This window comes from Bidens hawaiensis, unplaced genomic scaffold (genome assembly GCF_021521415.1).
Source record: "Bidens hawaiensis isolate Kalapana, Puna unplaced genomic scaffold, B.hawaiensis_p1.1 tig00031336_1, whole genome shotgun sequence".
Taxonomy (NCBI): domain Eukaryota; kingdom Viridiplantae; phylum Streptophyta; class Magnoliopsida; order Asterales; family Asteraceae; genus Bidens; species Bidens hawaiensis.
The window spans coordinates 213,734-222,478 of record NW_027495275.1 but is presented as its reverse complement, the minus strand read 5'-3'; the positions used below and the strand labels follow the sequence as shown (position 1 = coordinate 222,478).

At 34.3% G+C, this 8,745-nt stretch overlaps 2 pseudogenes; both read left to right on the top strand.

Annotated features, from left to right (window-relative positions):
- Positions 1–4,961: 4,961 nt before the first annotated feature.
- On the top strand, positions 4,962–5,345 carry LOC143581972 (egg cell-secreted protein 1.2 pseudogene; annotated as a pseudogene).
- A 2,016-nt stretch (positions 5,346–7,361) lies between these two features.
- On the top strand, positions 7,362–7,760 carry LOC143581971 (egg cell-secreted protein 1.2 pseudogene; annotated as a pseudogene).
- Positions 7,761–8,745: the final 985 nt, after the last annotated feature.

The following is an 8,745-nucleotide window of genomic DNA, read 5'->3' as shown; positions in this document are numbered from 1 at the left end:
GACACACCCTGTTCATCATGTCCATAAATGCTGCGGGAGCATTTGTTAGACCGAATGACATTACGAGGAACTCGTAGTGTCCATACCGCGTTCGAAACGCTGTTTTAGGGATGTCTGCCTCCTTCACTTTTAACTGATGATAGCCTGACCTGAGATTTATTCGTGAGAACCAACTTGAACCTTGCAGTTGGTCGAACAGATCATCAATCCTTGGTAAATGATACCTATTCTTCACCGTAAGCTTATTCAACTCGCGATAGTCTATGCACATTCTCATACTCCCATCCTTCTTCTTCACGAACAACACTGGTGCGCCCCATGGGGAAACACTTGGTCTAATAACCAAGTTTTAAAATTATTTCAATTAGGTTATTCATACAATTTTTATTCAAATCGGGTCACTAAATCTTTAAATCGAGTTTCATCAGATATTTTGTACATCTAGAAAGCAATGGAGTAGAACATGTGGGGGCCGGGATTTGCAATATATGTAGTTATATTTAAAAATAAAAAAATGTTAATTATATTAAAAATCAACAATAAAAAATAAATTCCACACTACCACTCCACATCGACATAAAAAAATAGATAAAATGATCTTCATTGAAACAAAAACAAAACATGTTAACACCTATATAATTTAATAAAATATAAAAGTTGAGTAACTTAATTAGAATAATGTTTACTTAATTAGAACACTTTTTAAATTTAATTAACCTAATTGAGGGTAAAGTTAAAATACAAAGGACAACAAAAATGAGAATGGTGAAAAGGAATCCAGTCCATTGATCTTAGATTTGAATAACTGAGATTAATTTAATAAATAAAAATTGATGAAAAGGGCATGAAGGTAATAACCTACATTTGTTAACTTTCTCTATCCACATGCAAGACGCATGTCAATTCTCCCATCATTTTAAAATGTCAATAATTTTTTCATACGACATTTTCTAAAAAAAAATTTCACCATAATAATAAACGTTTTTTATCTTTAATATGAGTATCATATTGTTATATAAAAATAAAAAATTAATGGGTTTTTTTAATTGTGCTTTTTTGTTGTTCATTGTGTCTTTTAGTTGAGTTTTCATATGAATTGTATTATATATTTTGATCATTATATTTTTCAATTGGTACTCATATTAAAGACAAAATAAAACAAAGATTACGTCATTGTGTCGTTTTGTTCGTTATTAAGTTTTAGTAATTGTGTAATACGTTCATTGTCTTTTATTTGGATTGACATATGACAAATTCATTTAATATGAGAAAAATAGTATTGCGTTCATTGTATATTACGTTCAAGTAATTGTGTAATATTTTGTTTCCATTGCGTTTTTCGTTTCAAGTCATTGTGTTATATGTATTCACCATTGTGTCTTACGTTTTAGGTCATTGTGTCTTACGTTTTAGGTCATTGTGTTATACGTATTCACCATTATGTTTTACGTTTCAAATTATTCTGTAACATATATTAATTATTGTGTTTTATGTATTAGATAGTTTGTTGTTATTTTATCATTATTTTTACATATTATTATTACACAACGGTGTTATTAGTATTTAAAAAAAACATAATGATGAATTGAAAGACACAATAACGAAAAAACACAATGGCGAAAAAAGACACAATGGCGTGCGGAAAGACACAATGGTGTGCGAAAAGACACAATGACTTAATTTTTGTTTTAAATTTTATATAATAAAAATCATACTCATATTAAAGATAAAAAACCGCTTGTTATTATGATGAATTTTTTTTTAAATATCATACGAAAAAGTTATAGACGTTCTAAAATAATAGAGGTATTAACATGTGCCTTGCATGTGGAGAGATAAAATGTGTACAGTTACCTCTATACCCTTTTTCAATAGGTCCTCACTTGACATGTCAATATTTATGGCTTCTCACACTTCTTATTTTTGTTACCTTTTATAGAATAACTTGACCCACTAATTGAAAGTTAAAACATTTTTATAACTTGGTTACTCTGACATAAAGATCTTCCTTTAAAATTCAAACAATGTTGGATTATTGTTAATTTAAATCGCATGGCTTTTCATCATCATTTCAAAGTGGCAAAAACTAATTTTGTTGGGCTGTAAAGAAAATATAGTATGGTGCTTAGAGATGTTCAACGAAACCGGTTCCTGGAACCGAACCGGTGGACCCGAACCGGACCCGAACCGGTTCCTACCCGTTTTTTGTAGGAACCGGACCCTATCTGATTCAACCCGATGATCCGTGACCGGTTCTTGCATTTCTGAGTAGGGGCGGGTAGGAACCGGAACCGAACCGGAACCGGTTCTGGAACCGAACCATCCGGAACCGGTTCCTAACCGGTTCTAGCCGTTGGATCGAATATAGCCGTTGGAAATCATTTTTTGGCCGTTTTTTTGACCGCTGGGGTCAAAAATAGCCGTTTTTTGGCTCCCCCAAGCACCCCACTACTAGTATAAATAGGTATTTGGTGTCATGGGTTCATCACAACACTCAAAACGCAAACCCGAACGCAAAAATATACAAAAAAACGCTATTACAACGTTTTGAGTTCTCTAATCTCTTGTTTTCTCTTCTTCTATATTCATATTTGTTGTTATGGCTGCCTCACAATCATCGGTTGGTCAAGGTTCCAACGCCGAACCAAGTTTCGTTCGTATTGTACCTCATAATCGTAATCAAGAGATTTGGTGCAATTGGGATTTGGTTGAATTGAGTGACCATTCATTGAAGGCTCGGTGCAAGTTTTGTGGGATTTATTTAAACCCACTTTCGAATTCAAATTTGAAGAAACACATCGAAAAACCGTATTGCAAGGCGTTGAAAAAGAACGTCGATTCGCAACAAACGCAAATGGATAATGAAGGCGGAATATTTACATACCAAATTGATCGAGTTCAAGATCGTATGGCGAAGTTTGTGATTCAAGAAGCTTTGCCGTTTAGCCACTTCGACAACCCTCACTTAACCACCATGATTAAGTGTGCAAAGACACTTCACGAGGGTAATTATCATTTGTCGGTTTAGAATACGAATCGTAGTTTAGAATCCAAATCGCAAACGAAAAACGAAAAAAAAAAAATTTTTTTACACTGTAACCGGTTGGAACCGGTTACGGTACAGGAACCGGGTTAGGAACCGGTAAGAACCGGTTAGATAGGTTAGGGGTCCGAGGGTGGGAGAACCGGTTCGGTTCCCTAACCGGTTCGAGCCTGGAACCGGTTTAAAAGGGGGTTTTGAATATAGGAACCGGTTAGGAACCGGTTCCGGTTCCTAGTCCCAAACTGTTTTGAACATGCCTAATGGTGCTTGCCATTAGTTTGAAACAAAGATCGTGAAATAAACAAATTAAAGAAAGTGCAAAGAATTAAACACAAGACCGCACAACTTAGTGGAAATGTTACCACTAAACCAGAATTACACCCATACTTTACAATAACAATATAATCGGATTGATTTCTTTTAAGAACCGCTTTGAGTTTTAAGAACTCGAAAGAACTTAACATAACAATTTTCTTTTTTGATTTTTATTACACGTGTGTAATACGTAATTGTAAGTAATGTATAAAAAATTACAGTATTTTTTTACACACCGAATCGACTTATTATACATGGGTAACTAACATTTAAACTTGTGTAATAATCAAAAATACTTATTCTCTCCCCTGATTAATTTTTTAATCAGATTTATTCTCAGCCACATATTCCATACTCATTTAATTAAATGTGTGATCCATATTGAGTTTTCAAAGTTCTAACAACTCAAGAAGTTCTTAAATTATCCCTCCCCGTATGTACTGTATATAGTTTTTTAACGAAAGGGCCTCTCTATTTGAGTTCCTCAAGCCCTAGGCTTCAGGAACTATTGGGCCGGTTCTCGCCTACCATCTCTATTGGGCCGGTTCTCGCCTTCCATTTAGAGCCTGGAATCTGAGCACAAGTTTGATGCGTGGTTTTCCAAACGAATGGGAGGTCTTGGAGAGAAAAGCAGCCCACCACACTAGGCCCAGAAGTGAGCCCATATGTAAAACCCACATTAAGAATAAAAAACTATCTAGGATTTTTGGTACTATTGCCTGTCACACTCGAAAAAATATTGGTTTCAGTCTACTGTCGAATACGTAACGTAAACTTTCCTCAACCTTCATGTGACACCATTGTTAAGTATGTTGATTGGTCCTCGAATCAAGTTAAAAGATCTCTAAAGATCATATTATATAGGGCTGTGCAACGGTTCAAAATCGATCTAAAACCACTAAGTGCCAAATAAATAATCGGAACCGCGTTAAACGGTTCTAGTGTAAACAATACTCGTCTGGTTTTCAATTCATATAATAAAACATTATCATATCAATATATGATATTCCAATTTTCAAATGGAGGGAGATTGAGAATGGATTATAATGACTCAAGATATTATATAAAACAATTATATCTTAAAACAAATTTAGGACGATAGAAGATGATTATCGCTTATGATATTGTAAGGAGAATGTATTTAACTTGGAAATGTGGATGGTTGAACCGAACCAGGAATTGTTTTCACCCAAATTTACGAACCAGAACCAGACCCGAGATACAACAACATGTTCGGAACTAACAGTTCGGTTTCAGTTATGACAATTCAAAACCGTGAATTACACACCCCTAATATTACAATCTTTTGGGTTCCTTTCATTGAACCAACCATTTATTTATTAATTAACTGTTACATTTCATTTATTAACTTAACGATTTTTTATTAGCACGAAATATATGGCATGGCTCTTTTATTACTAGGATTGTTCGTTTCAAAATCTTTTAGACTCTCTTCATTCAATTATACACAAACTGATATTTAAAGACTAATAAACTTCATCATTTACTTACATATTCATTACGTAATAACACCTCTACACATATAAATAGCCCACTTGCATAACCCTAGATTTTACAATTCTTTCAATTTTTATAATAACCCATGGCTGCAATTAAGGTTCTTCCAGTCACTCTACTCTTGCTATCATGCCTTGTTACTTTCCAAGTTGGTTCGGCTCAGAAAGTGCACGCAAGCAATCCCGGTGAAGGCCTCATTGTTAGGCTTCAAGGAGCAAAGGATAGTGGCGAAGTAATGGACTGCTGGGATGCATTAGTCGAGTTGAAGTCATGCACGAATGAAATGATACTTTTCTTGCTTAATGGGGACAGTTACTTGACCACGGATTGTTGTAGAGCTATTCGTGCTATAACTCACGGGTGTTGGCCTTCGATGCTTACTTCTCTTGGATTCACTTCTGAAGAAGGCGATGTTCTTCAAGGTTATTGTGGGAGCGCACCCGTGCCACAACCGGCAATGCATGCTTGAGGGCTTCATTGTTTGACATTATGTAATTTGGAATAAATTAATGGAATAAAACAAGTTTATGTTTTTGTTAATTCTAAGTCTTCTTGTGTTACTTTTATATTCATGTTCATCTTCTACCTTTTAGTCCCATGCATATTATCATTAAAATTTAAAGAGTAGATTAATCAATGAACAAATTAAACTTTACATTACGGTCCTTTTTGTAAGAGATTGGGTTGAAAGTACGCACTTAATTGACGAAACTATAAACAGTAATAAACTAGTAAAATTAGTCTTATCAATAATTTAGGTGTTTTTATACATTGAACGGAATGACTTGAATTTGTAAAATTCGAGGAAAATTTCAGTAACGAAATTAAAGCTCCAAATGATGGGTTCATGTTCAGCGGCTGAACCAAACCGCCTTTAGTTGTTTAGTGTATGATCCGGCTCGTCATGACATTTTCATCCAATGCTTATACTCGTATAAGTCCACTTGTAGCTTAAGTAATGCTTTTTTTTTGGTTGGGTCCCTCTATGTGACTATGTCCTTTACAACATCTAGTAGGAGTCTTAACTCGTGGATCGACTTTTAATGAGATTTGATGTTATGTGTGTTAATATGGTTTCAACTCATAACTGAATGAATTACTTTTGATACTATATGACTGTCATGCATGTTATTGGGTAATCTTTTGGTTAGTGTTTAGGCTAAGCAAATCTACATTATGGCTAGGAGATATTATTAATTCAAAGGAATGCTTCGAATCAAATATCACCAATGAGTGACCTCGTGATAAGTCTTCATCTGGATAACAAAAAACAAATCTAAAAGTTTCTTATATTTCAATATTGATGGCACGAGGGACCTAGACGTCACAAATTGTATGAAGCCACCCATGTATGTTCAAGATGGTGGGGAAACCTCACCACGGATACAAGTCCCCAACGATGTTGGTTTTTTTTCCCGGGCGGGGGGGGGGGGGGGGAGACAAAATTACATTTTAAATTGGAATGGTATGACAAACCTTATCAAGGACGATGGGTCTACAAATTGGTGATTTTAAACACCTTCAGGCTTTGGATGAGAAAATAACACCACAATTAAGCATGCTCGAATAAGAGTAGTACGTGATCTGCTGGGAATCCTCCACTCGGGTAATAAAAAATGAAGTGGATTAAATTAATGATACGAGAGGTCAGATGTTATAGGTAGTTTCTAAAATGACTCGTCATTAAACTTGATCTATAGTTCTCATGAAAATCATTACACTTGAAAAATATAGTTCTCATGAAAACATGACATTCTAAAACCGAAGACCTGACCCTTAAGTTATCATTGTTTTTCACAACGTTAAAGAGAGAAAAACGATTTTTTTGGTTCTTGTATACGGTTTTAACACGTGCTTGGATGGATATTTTAGATAACCAGTAATTGTTTAAAAATTACATTAACTATTTAAAATATATTAAAAAAATACCATTTACTAACCCTTACTATCACACATTTTTAGTGTTAGTGATATTGAAACTCATCTTGTCTAGTTGACCCAGTGACAAAATAAAGTATTTTAAACATCTAAAGGTATTGAGTTTGTGTCATAAAATGTAAAAATTATTTATCTTTCATAAGAAAATATAAGGTATCCACGTGACATCACTTTTACTATTAGCTAGTGTCACTTTAACATATTGTCATTGTCCTAGATACGTTGCTGCAAATCGTATATTTTTATCCTTTGGGTTCCTTTCACTAACCAACCATTTATTCTTTTATTTATTACCAAATTTCATTTATTGTACTTTAATGGCTCTTTTATTAGCACCAATTAGCTTTTAAAGATCATATGGTTCTTTTATTACTTGGATGGTTCGGTTCGTTTCATAACCTTTTGGTTTTCTTCATTAAGGCACTCACTAACTAATTTGAAGATTAATAAACTTCTTCATTTACTTAGATATTCATTACATAAGAGCACCTATATAACCCCCTTTCAAAGCCATATATTTTATAGTTAAGAGTTCTTGCCCTAACCAATGGCTGCATTCAGGGTTCTTCCAATCACTCTGCTTTTACTATCATGCTTTGTTTCGCTCCAAGTCGGCTCAATGGCTAGGAAAGTGCACGCCAACGAGCCCAATGAAGGCCTAGTTGCCAGGCTTCAAGGAGAAAAGAATAATGGGGAGTTAATGGACTGTTGGAATGCATTATTTGAGTTGAAATCTTGCACAAACGAAATCATACTCTTCTTTCTCAATGGTGACACTTACTTATCTATGGAATGTTGTAGAGCCATCCGCGTTATAACTCACGGGTGTTGGCCTTCAATGCTTGATTCTCTTGGTTTCACTTATGAGGAAGGTGATATTCTTCAAGGATATTGTGGTGGCGCACCGTTGCCACAACCCACCATACTTGAGGGCTCCATTGTTTGACATGATGTAATTATGCTATATTGGAATAAAGCAAGTATATGTTTTTGTTAAATTAAATCTTCTTGTGTAGCCTATGTTTCAGCTTGTTCATCTTCTACTATTGAGTTTTGAATATTGAAGCATAACAAAATATTGATGCTAATGAAAGTAAAATAGATAAAAGAGATTTCTCAAACAGAAGTTGTATATCAATTAACGATGAGTCTTGAATTTGGTACATATTGCAATTTTGAAATTGAGTTAACAGATATTTATCTTAAGAAATTAGTAAGAACACGCGTAGTGGTAACTAAGCATATAGGGGGTTTTGCGACACGTGGCATCCCCGTCAGCAATGACTAGTTTGAAAAAAGTAACACAGTGGTAAAAAAATCTCAAAACCCGCTTGCAATCATTACCATTCCTTTGTTCTCTCTCACAACATCTCGTTATATATACAACGAGATGGTGGGGGTGCCTCACAACGAAGGCCACTACGGCTGGCCTAACATACACAAATGTATAAATTTTAGACATCAATGATTTATTAGATATATTTTTTTTCTTTTTTAAAGTGCTTTTCACGCGTGCATGAGTTTTCATATGTTCATATTTAATTACATCATGTGTATAAACCTAATGTTGGGTAAGGTAACCCAAAACACTCTTTCTAAGATTTATGTGATTACACTTATGTCAAGTAAAAGGTATAACTTTTAAGTCTTGAAAACTAGTTAAGCAAACAAACGTTTATTCTAAAAATGCCCAAAATAAGTATTTTGAAATATTTTAAATTTTATACAGACTAAAGTACGTAGAAAAATGACCACAAAAGTGGAGGATATCATAAATCCTATTTTATAAACCCTTTTAACAATGGTTATAGACTTATAGACTACTTTGGACCCAAACCGACCAAACAAGTTACAAGCCCACAAACCGCCATGGTTAAGTTTTGGATAAAAGATATGGATTACTCCGTTAATCAATTTTAAAAGTTATTTCA